Source organism: Somniosus microcephalus, chromosome 5 (genome assembly GCF_052327205.1).
Source record: "Somniosus microcephalus isolate GS21.2 chromosome 5, FLI_Smic_1.0, whole genome shotgun sequence".
Classification (NCBI taxonomy): Eukaryota; Metazoa; Chordata; class Chondrichthyes; order Squaliformes; family Somniosidae; genus Somniosus; species Somniosus microcephalus.
The window spans coordinates 222752373-222771043 of NC_140991.1; positions in this window are offsets into that span (position 1 = coordinate 222752373).

Genomic DNA, 18671 nt, shown 5'->3' on the forward strand with positions numbered 1-18671 from the left:
AAGAGGAGGAAGCAGAAGAGGAAGATGCAGAGAGGAGGAAGCAGAAGAGGAAGAAGCAGAAGAGGAAGACGCAGAAGAGGAAGATGCAGAAGAGGAAGATGCGGAAGAGGAAGTAGCAGAAGTGGAAGATGCAGAAGTGGAAGAAGCAGAAAAGGAAGAAGCAGAAGAGGAAGAAGCAGCAGTGGAAGATGCAGAAGAGGAAGAAGCAGAAGAGGAAGAAGCAGAAGAGGAAGATGTAGAAGAGGAAGAACTAGAAGAGGAAGAAGCAGAAGAGGAAGAAGCAGAAGTGGAAGACGCAGAAGAGGAAGATGCAGAAGAGGAAGATGCAGAAGAGGAAGAGCAGAAGAGGAAGATGCAGAAGTGGAGATGCAGAAGAGGAAGATGAAGAAGAGGAAGAAGCAGAAGAGGAAAAATTAGATGAAGAAATTGCAGAAGAGGAAGATGCAGAAGAGGAAGAAGCAGAAGTGGAAGATGCAGAGGAGGAAGAAGCAGATGTGGAAGAAGCAGAAGAGGAAGATGCAGAAGAGGAAGAAGCAGAAGAGGAAGATGCAGAAGGGGAAGATGCAGAACATGAAGAAGCAGAAGAGGAAGAAGCAATAGTGGAAGATGCAGAAGAGCAAGAAGCAGAAGTGGAAGATGCAGAAGTGGAATATGCAGTAGAGGAAGATGCAGAAGTGGAAGAAGCAGAAGAGGAAGATGCAGAAGACGAAGATGCAGAAGTGGAAGAAGCAGAATTGGAAGAAGCAGAAGAGGATTAAGCAGAAGAGGAAGATGCAGAAGTGGAAGATGCAGGTGAGTAAGATGCAAAAGAGGAAAATGCAGAAGAGGAAGACGCAGAAGAGGAAGAAGCAGAAGTGGAAGACACATAAGAGGAGGAAGCAGAAGTGGAAGATGCAAAAGAGGAAGAAGCAGAAGTGGAAGATGCAGAAGTGGAGATGCAGAAGAGGAAGAAGCAGAAGAGGAGGAAGCAGAAGAGGAAGAAACAGAAGAGGAAGACGCAGAAGAGGAAGATGCAGAAGAGGAAGATGCGGAAGAGGAAGAAGCAGAAGTGGAAGATTCAGAAGTGGAAGAAGCAGAAAAGGAAGAAGCAGAAGAGGAACAAGCAGCACTGGAAGATGCAGAAGAGGAAGAAGCAGAAGAGGAAGATGTAGAAGAGGAATAACTAGAAGAGGAAGAAGCAGAAGAGCAAGAAGCAGAAGAGCAAGAAGCAGAAGTGGAAGACGCAGAAGAGGAAGATGCAGAAGAGGAAGATGCAGAAGAGGAAGAGCAGAAGAGGAAGATACAGAAGAGGAAGAAGCAGAAGTGGAAGAAGCAGAAGAGGAAGATGCAGAAGAGGAAGAAGCAGAAGAAGAAGATGCAGAAGAGGAAGATGCAGAAGATGAAGAAGCAGAAGAGGAAGAAGCAGAAGTGATAGATGCTGGAGAGGAAGATGATGGAAGAGGAAGAAGCAGAAGAGGAGGAAGAAAAAGAGGAAGAAGCAGAATAGGAGGAAGCAGAAGCGGAACACGCAGAAGAGGAAGAAGCAATAGTGGAAGATGCAGAAGAGCAAGAAGTAGAAATGGAAGATGCAGAAGTGGAATATGCAGTAGAGGAAGATGCAGAAGTGGAAGAAGCAGAGGAGGAAGATGCAGAAGACGAAGATGAAGAAGTGGAAGAAGCAGAAGAGGATTAAGCAGAAGAGGAAGATGCAAAACTGGAAGATGCAGGTGAGTAAGATGCAAAAGCGGAAGACGCAGAAGAGGAAGAAGCAGAAGTGGAAGACGCATAAGAGGAGGAAGCAGAAGTGGAAGATGCAAAAGAGGAAGAAGCAGAAGAAGAAGCAGAAGTACAAGATGCCGGAGATTAATATGTAGAAGAGAAAAGCAGAAGAGGAAGAAGCAGAAGGGGAGGAAGCAGAAGAGGAAGAAGCAGAAGAGGAGGAAGCAGAAGTGGAAGAAGCAGAAGTGGAAGATGTAGAAGTGGAAGATGCAGAAGAGGAAGAAGCAGAAGTGGAAGATGCAGAAGAGGAAGAAGCAGAAGAGGAAGCTGCAGAAGAGGAAGAAGTGGAAGAGGATGTTGCAGAAGAAGAAGAAGCAGAAGAGGAAGAAGCAGAAGAGGAAGAAGCAAAAGATGAAGAAGCAGAAGTGGAGATGCAGAAGAGGAAGAAGCAGAAGTGGAAAATGCCAAAGAGGAAGAAGCAGAAGAGGAAGCTGCAGAAGAGGAAGAAGTGGAAGAGGATGTTGCAGAAGAAGAAGCAGAAGAGGAAGAAGCAGAAGAGGAAGGAGCAAAAGAGGAAGAAGCAGAAGTGGAGATGCAGAAGAGGAAGAAGCAGAAGTGGAAAATGCAGAAGAGGAAGAAGCAGAAGAGGAAGATGCAGAAGAGGAAGGAGTGGAAGAGGATGTTGCAGAAGAAGAAGCAGAAGAGGAAGACGCAGAAGAGGAAGAAGCAGAAGTGGAAGACGCATAAGAGGAGGAAGCAGAAGTGGATGATGCAAAAGAGGAAGAAGCAGAAGTGCAAGATGCTGGAGAGGAATACATAGAAGAGAAAAGCAGAAGCGGAAGAAGAAGAAGAGGAGGAAGCAGAAGATGAAGAAGCAGAAGAGGAGGAAGCAGAAGTGGAAGAAGCAGAAGTGGAAGATGTAGAAGTGGAAGATGCAGAAGAGGAAGAAGCAGAAGTGGAAGATGCAGAAGAGGAACAAGCAGAAGAGGAAGAAGCAGAAGTGGAAGAAGCAGAAGTGAAAGATGCAGAAGAGGAAGAAGCAGAAGTGGAAGATGCAGAAGAGGAAGAAGCAGAAGAGGAAGAAGCAAAAGAGGAAGAAGCAGAAGTGGAGATGCAGAAGAGGAAGAAGCAGAAGAGGAAGATGCAGAAGAGGAAGAAGCAGAAGTGGAGGATGCAGAAGATGAATAAGCAGAAGAGGAAGAAGCAGAAGTGGAATATGCAGAAGAGTAAGAAGCAGAAGTGGATGGTGCAGAAGTGGAGATGCCAGAAGAGGAAGAAGCAGAAGTGGAAAATGCAGAAGAGGAAGAAGCAGAAGAGGAAGCTGCAGAAGAGGAAGAAGTGGAAGAGGATGTTGCAGAAGAAGAAGCAGAAGAGGAAGATGCAGAAGAGGAAGAAGCAGAAGTGGAAGACGCATAAGATGAGGAAGCAGAAGTGGATGATGCAAAAGAGGAAGAAGCAGAAGTGCAAGATGCTGGAGAGGAATACGTAGAAGAGAAAAGCAGAAGAGGAAGAAGAAGAGGAGGAAGCAGAAGATGAAGAAGCAGAAGAGGAGGAAGCAGAAGTAGAAGAAGCAGAAGTGGAAGATGTAGAAGTGGAAGATGCAGAAGAGGAAGAAGCAGAAGAGGAAGCTGCAGAAGAGGAAGAAGCAGGAGAGGAAGAAGCAGAAGAGGAAGAAGCAGAAGTGGAAGAAGCAGAAGTGAGAGAAGCAGAAGAGGAAGAAGCAGAAGTGGAAGATGCAGAAGAGGAAGAAGCAGAAGAGGAAGAAGCAAAAGAGGAAGAAGCAGAAGTGGAGATGCAGAAGAGGAAGAAGCAGAAGAGGAAGATGCAGAAGAGGAAGAAGCAGAAGTGGAGGATGCAGAAGATGAATAAGCAGAAGAGGAAGAAGCAGAAGTGGAATATGCAGAAGAGTAAGAAGCAGAAGTGGATGGTGCAGAAGTGGAGATGCCAGAAGAGGAAGAAGCAAAAGAGGAACAAGCAGAAGAGAAAGTTGGAGAAGCGGAAGAAGCAGAAGTGGAAGATGCAGGTGTGTAAGATGCAAAAGAGGAAAATGCAGAAGAGGAAGGCGCAGAAGAGGAAGAAGCAGAAGGGGAAGACGCATAAGAGGAGGAAGCAGAAGTGGAAGATGCAGAAGTGGAAGATGCAGAAGTGGAAGATGCATAAGAAGAAGAAGCAGAAGTGGAAGAAGCAGCACGGTGGCATAGTGGTTAGCACTGTTGCCTCACAGCGCCAGGGACCCAGGTTCGAATCCGGCCTCGGGTGACTGTCTGTGTGGAGTTTGCACATTCTCCCCGTGTTTGCGTGGGTTTTCTCCGGGTGCTCCGGTTTCCTCCCACAGTCCAAAGATGTGCAGGTTAGGTTGATTGGCTAAAATAAATTGACCCTTAGTGTTAGGGGGATTAAAATATGTGGGGTTACGGGGATAGGGTGGGATATGTGCTGGTGTAGGGGTTACGGGGATTGGGTGGGATATGTGTCAGTGCAGGCTCGATGGGCCGAAATGGCCTCTATCTGCACTGTGGGGTTTCTGTGATTTCTGTGATTTCTGGGAGAAGTGGAAGATTCAACAGAGGAAGAAGCAGAAGTGGAAGATGCAGACGTGGAAGATGCAGAAGTGGAGACGCAGAAGGGGAAGTTGCAGAAGAGGAAGAAGCAGAAGAGGACCAAGCAGAAGAGGAAGAAGCAGAAGTGGAAGAAGCAGAAGTGAAAGATGCAGAAGAGGAAGAAGCAGAAGTGGAAGATGCAGAAGAGGAAGAAGCAGAAGGGGAAGATGTGGAAGACGGAGGAGCAGAAGTGGAAGATGCAGAAGAGGAAGGAACAGAAGAGGAAACAGCTGAAGATGAAGAAGCAGAAGTTGAAGCAGCAGAAGAGGAAGAAGCAGAAGTGGAAAAGCAGAAGAGGAAGATGTGGAAGAAGCAGAAGAGGAAGAAGTAGAAGAGGAAGAAGCAGAAGTGGAAGATGCAGAAGAGGAAGATGCAGAAAGGAAGATGCAGAAGAGGTAGAAGCAGAATAGGAAGATGCAGAAGTGGAGATGCAGAAGTGGAGATGCAGAAGAGGAAGATGCAGAAGAGGAAGATGCTGAAGAGGAAGAAGCAGAAGTGGAAGATGCAGAAGAGGAAGAAGCAGAAGAGGAAGACGCAGAAGAGGAAGATGCAGAAGAGGAAGATGCGGAAGTAGCAGAAGTGGAAGAAGCAGAAAAGGAAGAAGCAGAAGAGGAAGAAGCAGCAGTGGAAGATGCAGAAGAGGAAGAAGCAGAAGAGGAAGAAGCAGAAGAGGAAGATGTAGAAGAGGAAGAACTAGAAGAGGAAGAAGCAGAAGAGGAAGAAGCAGAAGAGGAAGATGCAGAAGAGGAAGAGCAGAAGAGGAAGATGCAGAAGTGGAGATGCAGAAGAGTAAGAAGCAGAAGTGGATGGTGCAGAAGTGGAGATGCCAGAAGAGGAAGAAGCAAAAGAGGAACAAGCAGAAGAGAAAGTTGGAGAAGCGGAAGAAGCAGAAGTGGAAGATGCAGGTGTGTAAGATGCAAAAGAGGAAAATGCAGAAGAGGAAGGCGCAGAAGAGGAAGAAGCAGAAGGGGAAGACGCATAAGAGGAGGAAGCAGAAGTGGAAGATGCAGAAGTGGAAGATGCAGAAGTGGAAGATGCATAAGAAGAAGAAGCAGAAGTGGAAGAAGCAGCACGGTGGCATAGTGGTTAGCACTGTTGCCTCACAGCGCCAGGGACCCAGGTTCGAATCCGGCCTCGGGTGACTGTCTGTGTGGAGTTTGCACATTCTCCCCGTGTTTGCTTGGGTTTTCTCCGGGTGCTCCGGTTTCCTCCCACAGTCCAAAGATGTGCAGGTTAGGTTGATTGGCTAAAATAAATTGACCCTTAGTGTTAGGGGGATTAAAATATGTGGGGTTACGGGGATAGGGTGGGATATGTGCTGGTGTAGGGGTTACGGGGATTGGGTGGGATGTGTGTCAGTGCAGGCTCGATGGGCCGAAATGGCCTCTATCTGCACTGTGGGGTTTCTGTGATTTCTGTGATTTCTGGGAGAAGTGGAAGATTCAACAGAGGAAGAAGCAGAAGTGGAAGATGCAGACGTGGAAGATGCAGAAGCGGAGACGCAGAAGAGGAAGAAGCAGAAGAGGAAAAATTAGATGAAGAAATTGCAGAAGAGGAAGATGCTGAAGAGGAAGAAGCAGATGTGGAAGAAGCAGAAGAGGACGATGCAGAAGAGGAAGAAGCAGAAGAGGAAGATGCAGAAGAGGAAGATGCAGAACATGAAGAAGCAGAAGAGGAAGAAGCAATAGTGGAAGATGCAGAAGAGCAAGAAGCAGAAGTGGAAGATGCAGAAGTGGAATATGCAGTAGAGGAAGATGCAGAAGTGGAAGAAGCAGAAGAGGAAGATGCAGAAGACGAAGATGCAGAAGTGGAAGAAGCAGAAGAGGAAGAAGCAGAAGAGGATTAAGCAGAAGAGGAAGATGCAGAAGTGGAAGATGCAGGTGAGTAAGATGCAAAAGAGGAAAATGCAGAAGAGGAAGACGCAGAAGAGGAAGAAGCAGAAGTGGAAGACGCATAAGAGGAGGAAGCAAAAGTGGAAGATGCAAAAGAGGAAGAAGCAGAAGTGGAAGATGCAGAAGTGGAGATGCAGAAGAGGAAGAAGCAGAAGAGGAGGAAGCAGAAGAGGAAGAAACAGAAGAGGAAGACGCAGAAGAGGAAGATGCAGAAGAGGAAGATGCGGAAGAGGAAGAAGCAGAAGTGGAAGATTCAGAAGTGGGAGAAGCAGAAAAGGAAGAAGCAGAAGAGGAACAAGCAGCACTGGAAGATGCAGAAGAGGAACAAGCAGCACTGGAAGATGCAGAAGAGGAAGAAGCAGAAGAGGAAGATGTAGAAGAGGAATAACTAGAAGAGGAAGAAGCAGAAGTGGAAGACGCAGAAGAGGAAGATGCAGAAGAGGAAGAAGCAGAAGAAGAAGATGCAGAAGAGGAAGATGCAGAAGATGAAGAAGCAGAAGAGGAAGAAGCAGAAGTGATAGATGCTGGAGAGGAAGATGATGGAAGAGGAAGATGCAGAAGAGGACGAAGAAAAAGAGGAAGAAGCAGAATAGGAGGAAGCACAAGCGGAACACGCAGAAGAGGAAGAAGCAATAGTGGAAGATGCAGAAGAGCAAGAAGTAGAAATGGAAGATGCAGAAGTGGAATATGCAGTAGAGGAAGATGCAGAAGTGGAAGAAGCAGAGGAGGAAGATGCAGAAGACGAAGATGAAGAAGTGGAAGAAGCAGAAGAGGATTAAGCAGAAGAGGAAGATGCAAAACTGGAAGATGCAGGTGAGTAAGATGCAAAAGCGGAAGATGCAGAAGAGGAAGAAGCAGAAGTGGAAGACGCATAAGAGGAGGAAGCAGAAGTGGAAGATGCAAAAGAGGAAGAAGCAGAAGAAGAAGCAGAAGTACAAGATGCTGGAGAGTAATATGTAGAAGAGAAAAGCAGAAGAGGAGGAAGCAGAAGAGGAGGAAGCAGAAGAGGAAGAAGCAGAAGAGGAGGAAGCAGAAGTGGAAGAGCCAGAAGTGGAAGATGTAGAAGTGGAAGATGCAGAAGAGGAAGAAGCAGAAGTGGAAGATGCAGAAGAGGAAGAAGCAGAAGAGGAAGCTGCAGAAGAGGAAGAAGTGGAAGAGGATGTTGCAGAAGAAGAAGAAGCAGAAGAGGAAGAAGCAGAAGAGGAAGAAACAAAAGAGGAAGAAGCAGAAGTGGAGATGCAGAAGAGGAAGAAGCAGAAGAGGAAGATGCAGAAGAGGAAGAAGCAGAAGAGGAAGCTGCAGAAGAGGAAGAAGTGGAAGAGGATGTTGCAGAAGAAGCAGAAGCAGAAGAGGAAGAAGCAGAAGAGGAAGAAACAAAAGAGGAAGAAGCAGAAGTGGAGATGCAGAAGAGGAAGAAGCAGAAGAGGAAGATGCAGAAGAGGAAGAAGCAGAAGTGGAAGAAGCAGAAGAGGAAGAAGCAAAAGATGAAGAAGCAGAAGTGGAGATGCAGAAGAGGAAGAAGCAGAAGTGGAAAATGCCGAAGAAGAAGAAGCAGAAGAGAAAGCTGCAGAAGAGGAAGAAGTGGAAGAGGATGTTGCAGAAGAAGAAGCAGAAGAGGAAGATGCAGAAGAGGAAGAAGCAGAAGTGGAAGACGCATAAGAGGAGGAAGCAGAAGTGGATGATGCAAAAGAGGAAGAAGCAGAAGTGCAAGATGCTGGAGAGGAATACGTAGAAGAGAAAAGCAGAAGAGGGAGAAGAAGAAGAGGAGGAAGCAGAAGATGAAGAAGCAGAAGAGGAAGATGCAGAAGAGGAAGAGCAGAAGAGGAAGATACAGAAGAGGAAGAAGCAGAAGTGGAAGAAGCAGAAGAGGAAGATGCAGAAGAGGAAGAAGCAGAAGAAGAAGATGCAGAAGAGGAAGATGCAGAAGATGAAGAAGCAGAAGAGGAAGAAGCAGAAGTGATAAATGCTGGAGAGGAAGATGATGGAAGAGGAAGAAGCAGAAGAGGAGGAAGAAAAAGAGGAAGAAGCAGAATAGGAGGAAGCAGAAGCGGAACACGCAGAAGAGGAAGAAGCAATAGTGGAAGATGCAGAAGAGCAAGAAGTAGAAATGGAAGATGCAGAAGTGGAATATGCAGTAGAGGAAGATGCAGAAGTGGAAGAAGCAGAGGAGGAAGATGCAGAAGACGAAGATGAAGAAGTGGAAGAAGCAGAAGAGGATTAAGCAGAAGAGGAAGATGCAAAACTGGAAGATGCAGGTGAGTAAGATGCAAAAGCGGAAGACGCAGAAGAGGAAGAAGCAGAAGTGGAAGACGCATAAGAGGAGGAAGCAGAAGTGGAAGATGCAAAAGAGGAAGAAGCAGAAGAAGAAGCAGAAGTACAAGATGCCGGAGATTAATATGTAGAAGAGAAAAGCAAAAGAGGAAGTAGCAGAAGTGGAGGAAGCAGAAGTGGAAGAAGCAGAAGTGGAAGATGTAGAAGTGGAAGATGCAGAAGAGGAAGAAGCAGAAGTGGAAGATGCAGAAGAGGAAGAAGCAGAAGAGGAAGCTGCAGAAGAGGAAGCAGTGGAAGAGGATGTTGCAGAAGAAGAAGAAGCAGAAGAGGAAGAAGCAGAAGAGGAAGAAGCAAAAGATGAAGAAGCAGAAGTGGAGATGCAGAAGAGGAAGAAGCAGAAGTGGAAAATGCCAAAGAGGAAGAAGCAGAAGAGGAAGCTGCAGAAGAGGAAGAAGTGGAAGAGGATGTTGCAGAAGAAGAAGCAGAAGAGGAAGAAGCAGAAGAGGAAGGAGCAAAAGAGGAAGAAGCAGAAGTGGAGATGCAGAAGAGGAAGAAGCAGAAGTGGAAAATGCAGAAGAGGAAGAAGCAGAAGAGGAAGCTGCAGAAGAGGAAGGAGTGGAAGAGGATGTTGCAGAAGAAGAAGCAGAAGAGGAAGACGCAGAAGAGGAAGAAGCAGAAGTGGAAGACGCATAAGAGGAGGAAGCAGAAGTGGATGATGCAAAAGAGGAAGAAGCAGAAGTGCAAGATGCTGGAGAGGAATACATAGAAGAGAAAAGCAGAAGCGGAAGAAGAAGAAGAGGAGGAAGCAGAAGATGAAGAAGCAGAAGAGGAGGAAGCAGAAGTGGAAGAAGCAGAAGTGGAAGATGTAGAAGTGGAAGATGCAGAAGAGGAAGAAGCAGAAGTGGAAGATGCAGAAGAGGAACAAGCAGAAGAGGAAGAAGCAGAAGTGGAAGAAGCAGAAGTGAAAGATGCAGAAGAGGAAGAAGCAGAAGTGGAAGATGCAGAAGAGGAAGAAGCAGAAGAGGAAGAAGCAAAAGAGGAAGAAGCAGAAGTGGAGATGCAGAAGAGGAAGAAGCAGAAGAGGAAGATGCAGAAGAGGAAGAAGCAGAAGAGGAAGCTGCAGAAGAGGAAGAAGCAGGAGAGGAAGAAGCAGAAGAGGAAGAAGCAGAAGTGGAAGAAGCAGAAGTGAGAGAAGCAGAAGAGGAAGAAGCAGAAGTGGAAGATGCAGAAGAGGAAGAAGCAGAAGAGGAAGAAGCAAAAGAGGAAGAAGCAGAAGTGGAGATGCAGAAGAGGAAGAAGCAGAAGAGGAAGATGCAGAAGAGGAAGGAGCAGAAGTGGAGGATGCAGAAGATGAATAAGCAGAAGAGGAAGAAGCAGAAGTGGAATATGCAGAAGAGTAAGAAGCAGAAGTGGATGGTGCAGAAGTGGAGATGCCAGAAGAGGAAGAAGCAAAAGAGGAACAAGCAGAAGAGAAAGTTGGAGAAGCGGAAGAAGCAGAAGTGGAAGATGCAGGTGTGTAAGATGCAAAAGAGGAAAATGCAGAAGAGGAAGGCGCAGAAGAGGAAGAAGCAGAAGGGGAAGACGCATAAGAGGAGGAAGCAGAAGTGGAAGATGCAGAAGTGGAAGATGCAGAAGTGGAAGATGCATAAGAAGAAGAAGCAGAAGTGGAAGAAGCAGCACGGTGGCATAGTGGTTAGCACTGTTGCCTCACAGCGCCAGGGACCCAGGTTCGAATCCGGCCTCGGGTGACTGTCTGTGTGGAGTTTGCACATTCTCCCCGTGTTTGCGTGGGTTTTCTCCGGGTGCTCCGGTTTCCTCCCACAGTCCAAAGATGTGCAGGTTAGGTTGATTGGCTAAAATAAATTGACCCTTAGTGTTAGGGGGATTAAAATATGTGGGGTTACGGGGATAGGGTGGGATATGTGCTGGTGTAGGGGTTACGGGGATCGGGTGGGATATGGTTCGGTGCAGGCTCGATGGGCCGAAATGGCCTCTATCTGCACTGTGGGGTTTCTGTGATTTCTGTGATTTCTGTGAGAAGTGGAAGATTCAACAGAGGAAGAAGCAGAAGTGGAAGATGCAGACGTGGAAGATGCAGAAGTGGAGACGCAGAAGGGGAAGTTGCAGAAGAGGAAGAAGCAGAAGAGGAAGAAGCAGAAGAGGAAGAAGCAGAAGTGGAAGAAGCAGAAGTGAAAGATGCAGAAGAGGAAGAAGCAGAAGTGGAAGATGCAGAAGAGGAAGAAGCAGAAGGGGAAGATGGGGAAGACGGAGGAGCAGAAGTGGAAGATGCAGAAGAGGAAGGAACAGAAGAGGAAACAGCTGAAGATGAAGAAGCAGAAGTTGAAGCAGCAGAAGAGGAAGAAGCAGAAGTGGAAAAGCAGAAGAGGAAGATGTGGAAGAAGCAGAAGAGGAAGAAGTAGAAGAGGAAGAAGCAGAAGTGGAAGATGCAGAAGAGGAAGATGCAGAAAGGAAGATGCAGAAGAGGTAGAAGCAGAATAGGAAGATGCAGAAGTGGAGATGCAGAAGTGGAGATGCAGAAGAGGAAGATGCAGAAGAGGAAGATGCTGAAGAGGAAGAAGCAGAAGTGGAAGATGCAGAAGAGGAGGAAGCAGAAGAGGAAGACGCAGAAGAGGAAGATGCAGAAGAGGAAGATGCGGAAGTAGCAGAAGTGGAAGAAGCAGAAAAGGAAGAAGCAGAAGAGGAAGAAGCAGCAGTGGAAGATGCAGAAGAGGAAGAAGCAGAAGAGGAAGAAGCAGAAGAGGAAGATGTAGAAGAGGAAGAACTAGAAGAGGAAGAAGCAGAAGAGGAAGATGCAGAAGAGGAAGAGCAGAAGAGGAAGATGCAGAAGTGGAGATGCAGAAGAGGAAGATGAAGAAGAGGAAGAAGCAGAAGAGGAAAAATTAGATGAAGAAATTGCAGAAGAGGAAGATGCTGAAGAGGAAGAAGCAGATGTGGAAGAAGCAGAAGAGGAAGATGCGGAAGAAGCAGAAGAGGAAGATGCAGAAGAGGAAGATGCAGAACATGAAGAAGCAGAATAGGAAGAAGCAATAGTGGAAGATGCAGAAGAGCAAGAAGCAGAAGTGGAAGATGCAGAAGTGGAATATGCAGTAGAGGAAGATGCAGAAGTGGAAGAAGCAGAAGAGGAAGATGCAGAAGACGAAGATGCAGAAGTGGAAGAAGCAGAAGAGGAAGAAGCAGAAGAGGATTAAGCAGAAGAGGAAGATGCAGAAGTGGAAGATGCAGGTGAGTAAGATGCAAAAGAGGAAAATGCAGAAGAGGAAGACGCAGAAGAGGAAGAAGCAGAAGTGGAAGACGCATAAGAGGAGGAAGCAGAAGTGGAAGATGCAAAAGAGGAAGAAGCAGAAGTGGAAGATGCAGAAGTGGAGATGCAGAAGAGGAAGAAGCAGAAGAGGAGGAAGCAGAAGAGGAAGAAACAGAAGAGGAAGACGCAGAAGAGGAAGATGCAGAAGAGGAAGATGCGGAAGAGGAAGAAGCAGAAGTGGAAGATTCAGAAGTGGAAGAAGCAGAAAAGGAAGAAGCAGAAGAGGAACAAGCAGCACTGGAAGATGCAGAAGAGGAAGAAGCAGAAGAGGAAGATGTAGAAGAGGAATAACTAGAAGAGGAAGAAGCAGAAGAGGAAGAAGCAGAAGAGCAAGAAGCAGAAGTGGAAGACGCAGAAGAGGAAGATGCAGAAGAGGAAGAAGCAGAAGAAGAAGATGCAGAAGAGGAAGATGCAGAAGATGAAGAAGCAGAAGAGGAAGAAGCAGAAGTGATAGATGCTGGAGAGGAAGATGATGGAAGAGGAAGATGCAGAAGAGGACGAAGAAAAAGAGGAAGAAGCAGAATAGGAGGAAGCAGAAGCGGAACACGCAGAAGAGGAAGAAGCAATAGTGGAAGATGCAGAAGAGCAAGAAGTAGAAATGGAAGATGCAGAAGTGGAATATGCAGTAGAGGAAGATGCAGAAGTGGAAGAAGCAGAGGAGGAAGATGCAAAAGACGAAGATGAAGAAGTGGAAGAAGCAGAAGAGGATTAAGCAGAAGAGGAAGATGCAAAACTGGAAAATGCAGGTGAGTAAGATGCAAAAGCGGAAGATGCAGAAGAGGAGGAAGCAGAAGTGGAAGATGCAAAAGAGGAAGAAGCAGAAGAAGAAGCAGAAGTACAAGATGCTGGAGAGTAATATGTAGAAGAGAAAAGCAGAAGAGGAAGAAGCAGAAGAGGAGGAAGCAGAAGAGGAAGAAGCAGAAGAGGAGGAAGCAGAAGAGGAAGAAGCAGAAGAGGAGGAAGCAGAAGTGGAAGAGCCAGCAGTGGAAGATGTAGAAGTGGAAGATGCAGAAGAGGAAGAAGCAGAAGTGGAAGATGCAGAAGAGGAAGAAGCAGAAGAGGAAGCTGCAGAAGAGGAAGAAGTGGAAGAGGATGTTGCAGAAGAAGAAGAAGCAGAAGAGGAAGAAGCAGAAGAGGAAGAAACAAAAGAGGAAGAAGCAGAAGTGGAGATGCAGAAGAGGAAGAAGCAGAAGAGGAAGATGCAGAAGAGGAAGAAGCAGAAGTGGAAGAAGCAGAAGAGGAAGAAGCAAAAGATGAAGAAGCAGAAGTGGAGATGCAGAAGAGGAAGAAGCAGAAGTGGAAAATGCCAAAGAAGAAGAAGCAGAAGAGGAAGCTGCAGAAGAGGAAGAAGTGGAAGAGGATGTTGCAGAAGAAGAAGCAGAAGAGGAAGAAGCAGAAGAGGAAGGAGCAAAAGAGGAAGAAGCAGAAGTGGAGATGCAGAAGAGGAAGAAGCAGAAGTGGAAAATGCAGAAGAGGAAGAAGCAGAAGAGGAAGAAGCAGAAGAGGAAGACGCAGAAGTGGAAGACGCATAAGAGGAGGAAGCAGAAGTGGATGATGCAAAAGAGGAAGAAGCAGAAGTGCAAGATGCTGGAGAGGAATACGTAGAAGAGAAAAACAGAAGAGGGAGAAGAAGAGGAGGAAGCAGAAGATGAAGAAGCAGAAGAGGAGGAAGCAGAAGTGGAAGAAGCAGAAGTGGAAGATGTAGAAGTGGAAGATGCAGAAGAGGAAGAAGCAGAAGTGGGAGATGCAGAAGAGGAACAAGCAGAAGAGGAAGAAGCAGAAGTGGAAGAAGCAGAAGTGAAAGATGCAGAAGAGGAAGAAGCAGAAGTGGAAGATGCAGAAGAGGAAGAAGCAGAAGAGGAAGAAGCAAAAGAGGAAGAAGCAGAAGTGGAGATGCAGAAGAGGAAGAAGCAGAAGAGGAAGATGCAGAAGAGGAAGAAGCAGAAGTGGAGGATGCAGAAGAGGAAGAAGCAGAAGTGGAATATGCAGAAGAGTAAGAAGCAGAAGTGGATGGTGCAGAAGTGGAGATGCCAGAAGAGGAAGAAGCAAAAGAGGAACAAGCAGAAGAGAAAGTTGCAGAAGCGGAAGAAGCAGAAGTGGAGGATGCAGGTGTGTAAGATGCAAAAGAGGAAAATGCAGAAGAGGAAGGCGCAGAAGAGAAAGAAGCAGTAGGGGAAGACGCATAAGAGGAGGAAGCAGAAGTGGAAGATGCAGAAGTGGAAGATGCAGAAGTGGAAGATGCATAAGAAGAAGAAGCAGAAGTGGAAGATGCAGAAGAGGAAGAAGCAGAAGAGGAAGCTGCAGAAGAGGAAGAAGTGGAAGAGGATGTTGCAGAAGAAGAAGAAGCAGAAGGGGAAGAAGCAGAAGAGGAAGAAACAAAAGAGGAAGAAGCAGAAGTGGAGATGCAGAAGAGGAAGAAGCAGAAGTGGAAGAAGCAGAAGAGGAAGAAGCAAAAGATGAAGAAGCAGAAGTGAAGATGCAGAAGAGGAAGAAGCAGAAGTGGAAAATGCCGAAGAGGAAGAAGTGGAAGAGGATGTTGCAGAAGAAGAAGCAGAAGAGGAAGAAGCAGAAGAGGAAGGAGCAAAAGAGGAAGAAGCAGAAGTGGAGATGCAGAAGAGGAAGAAGCAGAAGTGGAAAATGCAGAAGAGGAAGAAGCAGAAGAGGAAGCTGCAGAAGAGGAAGAAGTGGAAGAGGATGTTGCAGAAGAAGAAGCAGAAGAGGAAGACGCAGAAGAGGAAGAAGCAGAAGTGGAAGACGCATAAGAGGAGGAAGCAGAAGTGGATGATGCAAAAGAGGAAGAAGCAGAAGTGCAAGATGCTGGAGAGGAATACGTAGAAGAGAAAAGCAGAAGAGGAAGAAGAAGAAGAGGAGGAAGCAGAAGATGAAGAAGCAGAAGAGGAGGAAGCAGAAGTGGAAGAAGCAGGAGTGGAAGATGTAGAAGTGGAAGATGCAGAAGAGGAAGAAGCAGAAGTGGAAGATGCAGAAGAGGAACAAGCAGAAGAGGAAGAAGCAGAAGTGGAAGAAGCAGAAGTGAAAGATGCAGAAGAGGAAGAAGCAGAAGTGGAAGATGCAGAAGAGGAAGAAGCAGAAGAGGAAGAAGCAAAAGAGGAAGAAGCAGAAGTGGAGATGCAGAAGAGGAAGAAGCAGAAGAGGAAGATGCAGAAGAGGAAGAAGCAGAAGTGGAGGATGCAGAAGATGAATAAGCAGAAGAGGAAGAAGCAGAAGTGGAATATGCAGAAGAGTAAGAAGCAGAAGTGGATGGTGCAGAAGTGGAGATGCCAGAAGAGGAAGAAGCAAAAGAGGAACAAGCAGAAGAGAAAGTTGCAGAAGCGGAAGAAGCAGAAGTGGAAGATGCAGGTGTGTAAGATGCAAAAGAGGAAAATGCAGAAGAGGAAGGCGCAGAAGAGGAAGAAGCAGTAGGGGAAGACGCATAAGAGGAGGAAGCAGAAGTGGAAGATGCAGAAGTGGAAGATGCAGAAGTGGAAGATGCATAAGAAGAAGAAGCAGAAGTGGAAGATGCAGAAGAGGAAGAAGCAGAAGAGGAAGCTGCAGAAGAGGAAGAAGTGGAAGAGGATGTTGCAGAAGAAGAAGAAGCAGAAGAGGAAGAAGCAGAAGAGGAAGAAACAAAAGAGGAAGAAGCAGAAGTGGAGATGCAGAAGAGGAAGAAGCAGAAGTGGAAGAAGCAGAAGAGGAAGAAGCAAAAGATGAAGAAGAAGAAGTGGAGATGCAGAAGAGGAAGAAGCAGAAGTGGAAAATGCAGAAGAGGAAGAAGCAGAAGAGGAAGCTGCAGAAGAGGAAGAAGTGGAAGAGGATGTTGCAGAAGAAGAAGCAGAAGAGGAAGAAGCAGAAGAGGAAGGAGCAAAAGAGGAAGAAGCAGAAGTGGAGATGCAGAAGAGGAAGAAGCAGAAGTGGAAAAAGCAGAAGAGGAAGAAGCAGAAGAGGAAGCTGCAGAAGAGGAAGAAGTGGAAGAGGATGTTGCAGAAGAAGAAGCAGAAGAGGAAGACACAGAAGAGGAAGAAGCAGAAGTGGAAGATGCATAAGAGGAGGAAGCAGAAGTGGATGATGCAAAAGAGGAAGAAGCAGAAGTGCAAGATGCTGGAGAGGAATACGTAGAAGAGAAAAGCAGAAGAGGAAGAAGAAGAGGAGGAAGCAAAAGATGAAGAAGCAGAAGAGGAGGAAGCAGAAGTAGAAGAAGCAGAAGTGGAAGATGTAGAAGTGGAAGATGCAGAAGAGGAAGAAGCAGAAGTGGAAGATGCAGAAGAGGAAGAAGCAGAAGAGGAAGCTGCAGAAGAGGATGAAGCAGGAGAGGAAGAAGCAGAAGAGGAAGAAGCAGAAGTGGAAGAAGCAGAAGTGAGAGAAGCAGAAGAGGAAGAAGCAGAAGTGGAAGATGCAGAAGAGGAAGAAGCAGAAGAGGAAGAAGCAAAAGAGGAAGAAGCAGAAGTGGAGATGCAGAAGAGGAAGAAGCAGAAGAGGAAGATGCAGAAGAGGAAGAAGCAGAAGTGGAGGATGCAGAAGATGAATAAGCAGAAGAGGAAGAAGCAGAAGTGGAATATGCAGAAGAGTAAGAAGCAGAAGTGGATGGTGCAGAAGTGGAGATGCCAGAAGAGGAAGAAGCAAAAGAGGAACAAGCAGAAGAGAAAGTTGGAGAAGCGGAAGAAGCAGAAGTGGAAGATGCAGGTGTGTAAGATGCAAAAGAGGAAAATGCAGAAGAGGAAGGTGCAGAAGAGGAAGAAGCAGAAGGGGAAGACGCATAAGAGGAGGAAGCAGAAGTGGAAGATGCAGAAGTGGAAGATGCAGAAGTGGAAGATGCATAAGAAGAAGAAGCAGAAGTGGAAGATTCAACAGAGGAAGAAGCAGCAGTGGAAGATGCAGAAGTGGAAGATGGAGAAGTGGAGACGCAGAAGGGGAAGTTGCAGAAGAGGAAGAAGCAGAAGAGGAACAAGCAGAAGAGGAAGAAGCAGAAGTGGAAGAAGCAGAAGTGAAAGATGCAGAAGAGGAAGAAGCAGAAGTGGAAGATGCAGAAGAGGAAGAAGCAGAAGGGGAAGATGTGGAAGACGGAGGAGCAGAAGTGGAAGATGCAGAAGAGGAAGGAACAGAAGAGGAAACAGCTGAAGATGAAGAAGCAGAAGTTGAAGCTGCAGAAGAGGAAGAAGCAGAAGTGGAAAAGCAGAAGAGGAAGATGTAGAAGAGGAAGAAGCAGAAGAGGAAGAAGCAGAAGAGGAAGAAGCAGAAGTGGAAGATGCAGAAGAGGAAGATGCAGAAAGGAAGATGCAGAAGAGGTAGAAGCAGAATAGGAAGATGCAGAAGTGGAGATGCAGAAGAGGAAGATGCAGAAGAGGAAGATGCTGAAGAGGAAGAAGCAGAAGTGGAAGATGCAGAAGAGGAAGAAGCAGAAGTGGAAGAAGCAGAAGAGGAAGATGCAGAAGAGGAAGAAGCAGAAGCGCAAGACGCAGAAGAGGAAGATGCAGAAGAGGAAGCTGCAGAAGATGAAAAAGCAGAAGAGGAAGAAGCAGAAGCAATAGATTCTAGAGAGGAAGACGTGGAAGAGGAAGAAGCAGAAGAGGAGGAAGCAGAATTGGAGGTAGCAGAATAGCAGGAAGCAGAAGCAGAACACACAGAAGAGGAAGAAGCAATAGTGGAAGATGCAGAAAAGCAAGAAGCAGAAGTGGAAGAAGCAGAGGAGGTAGAAGCAGAAGCAGAATAAGCAGAAGTGGAAGATACAGAAGAAGAAGATGCAGAAGGCGAAGAAGCAGAAGTGGAAGATGCAGAAGTGGAAGAAGCAGAAGAGGAAGATGCAGAAGAGGAAGATGCAGAAGACAAAGAAGCAGAAGAGGATGAAGCAGAAGAGGAAGATGCAGAAGTGGAAGAAGCAAAAGAGGAAGATGCAGAAGAGGAAGATGCAGAAGACGAAGAAGCAGAAGTGGAAGGAGCAGGAGAGGAAAACGCAGAAGAGGAAGATGCAGAAGAGGAAGAAGCACATGTGGAAGAAGCATAAGTGGACGAAGCAGAAGTGGAAGATGCAGAAGAGGAAGAATTAGAAGAGGAAGTTGCAGAAGAGGAAAAAGCAGAAGTGGAAGAAGCAGAAGTGAAAGATGCAGAAGAGGAAGAAGCAGAAGTGGAAGATGCAGAAGAGGAAGAAGCAGAAGGGGAAGATGTGGAAGACGGAGGAGCAGAAGTGGAAGATGCAGAAGAGGAAGGAACAGAAGAGGAAACAGCTGAAGATGAAGAAGCAGAAGTTGAAGCTGCAGAAGAGGAAGAAGCAGAAGTGGAAAAGCAGAAGAGGAATATGTAGAAGAGGAAGAAGCAGAAGAGGAAGAAGCAGAAGAGGAAGAAGCAGAAGTGGAAGATGCAGAAGAGGAAGATGCAGAAAGGAAGATGCAGAAGAGGTAGAAGCAGAATAGGAAGATGCAGAAGTGGAGATGCAGAAGAGGAAGATGCAGAAGAGGAAGATGCTGAAGAGGAAGAAGCAGAAGTGGAAGATGCAGAAGAGGAAGAAGCAGAAGAGGAAGAAGCAGAAGTGGAATATGCAGAAGAGTAAGAAGCAGAAGTGGATGGTGCAGAAGTGGAGATGCCAGAAGAGGAAGAAGCAAAAGAGGAACAAGCAGAAGAGAAAGTTGCAGAAGCGGAAGAAGCAGAAGTGGAAGATGCAGGTGTGTAAGATGCAAAAGAGGAAAATGCAGAAGAGGAAGGCGCAGAAGAGGAAGAAGCAGTAGGGGAAGACGCATAAGAGGAGGAAGCAGAAGTGGAAGATGCAGAAGTGGAAGATGCAGAAGTGGAAAATGCATAAGAGGAAGAAGCAGATGAGGAAGCTGCAGAAGAGGAAGAAGTGCAAGAGGAAGTTGCAGAAGAGGAAGAAGCAGAAGAGGAAGAAGCAAAAGATGAAGACGC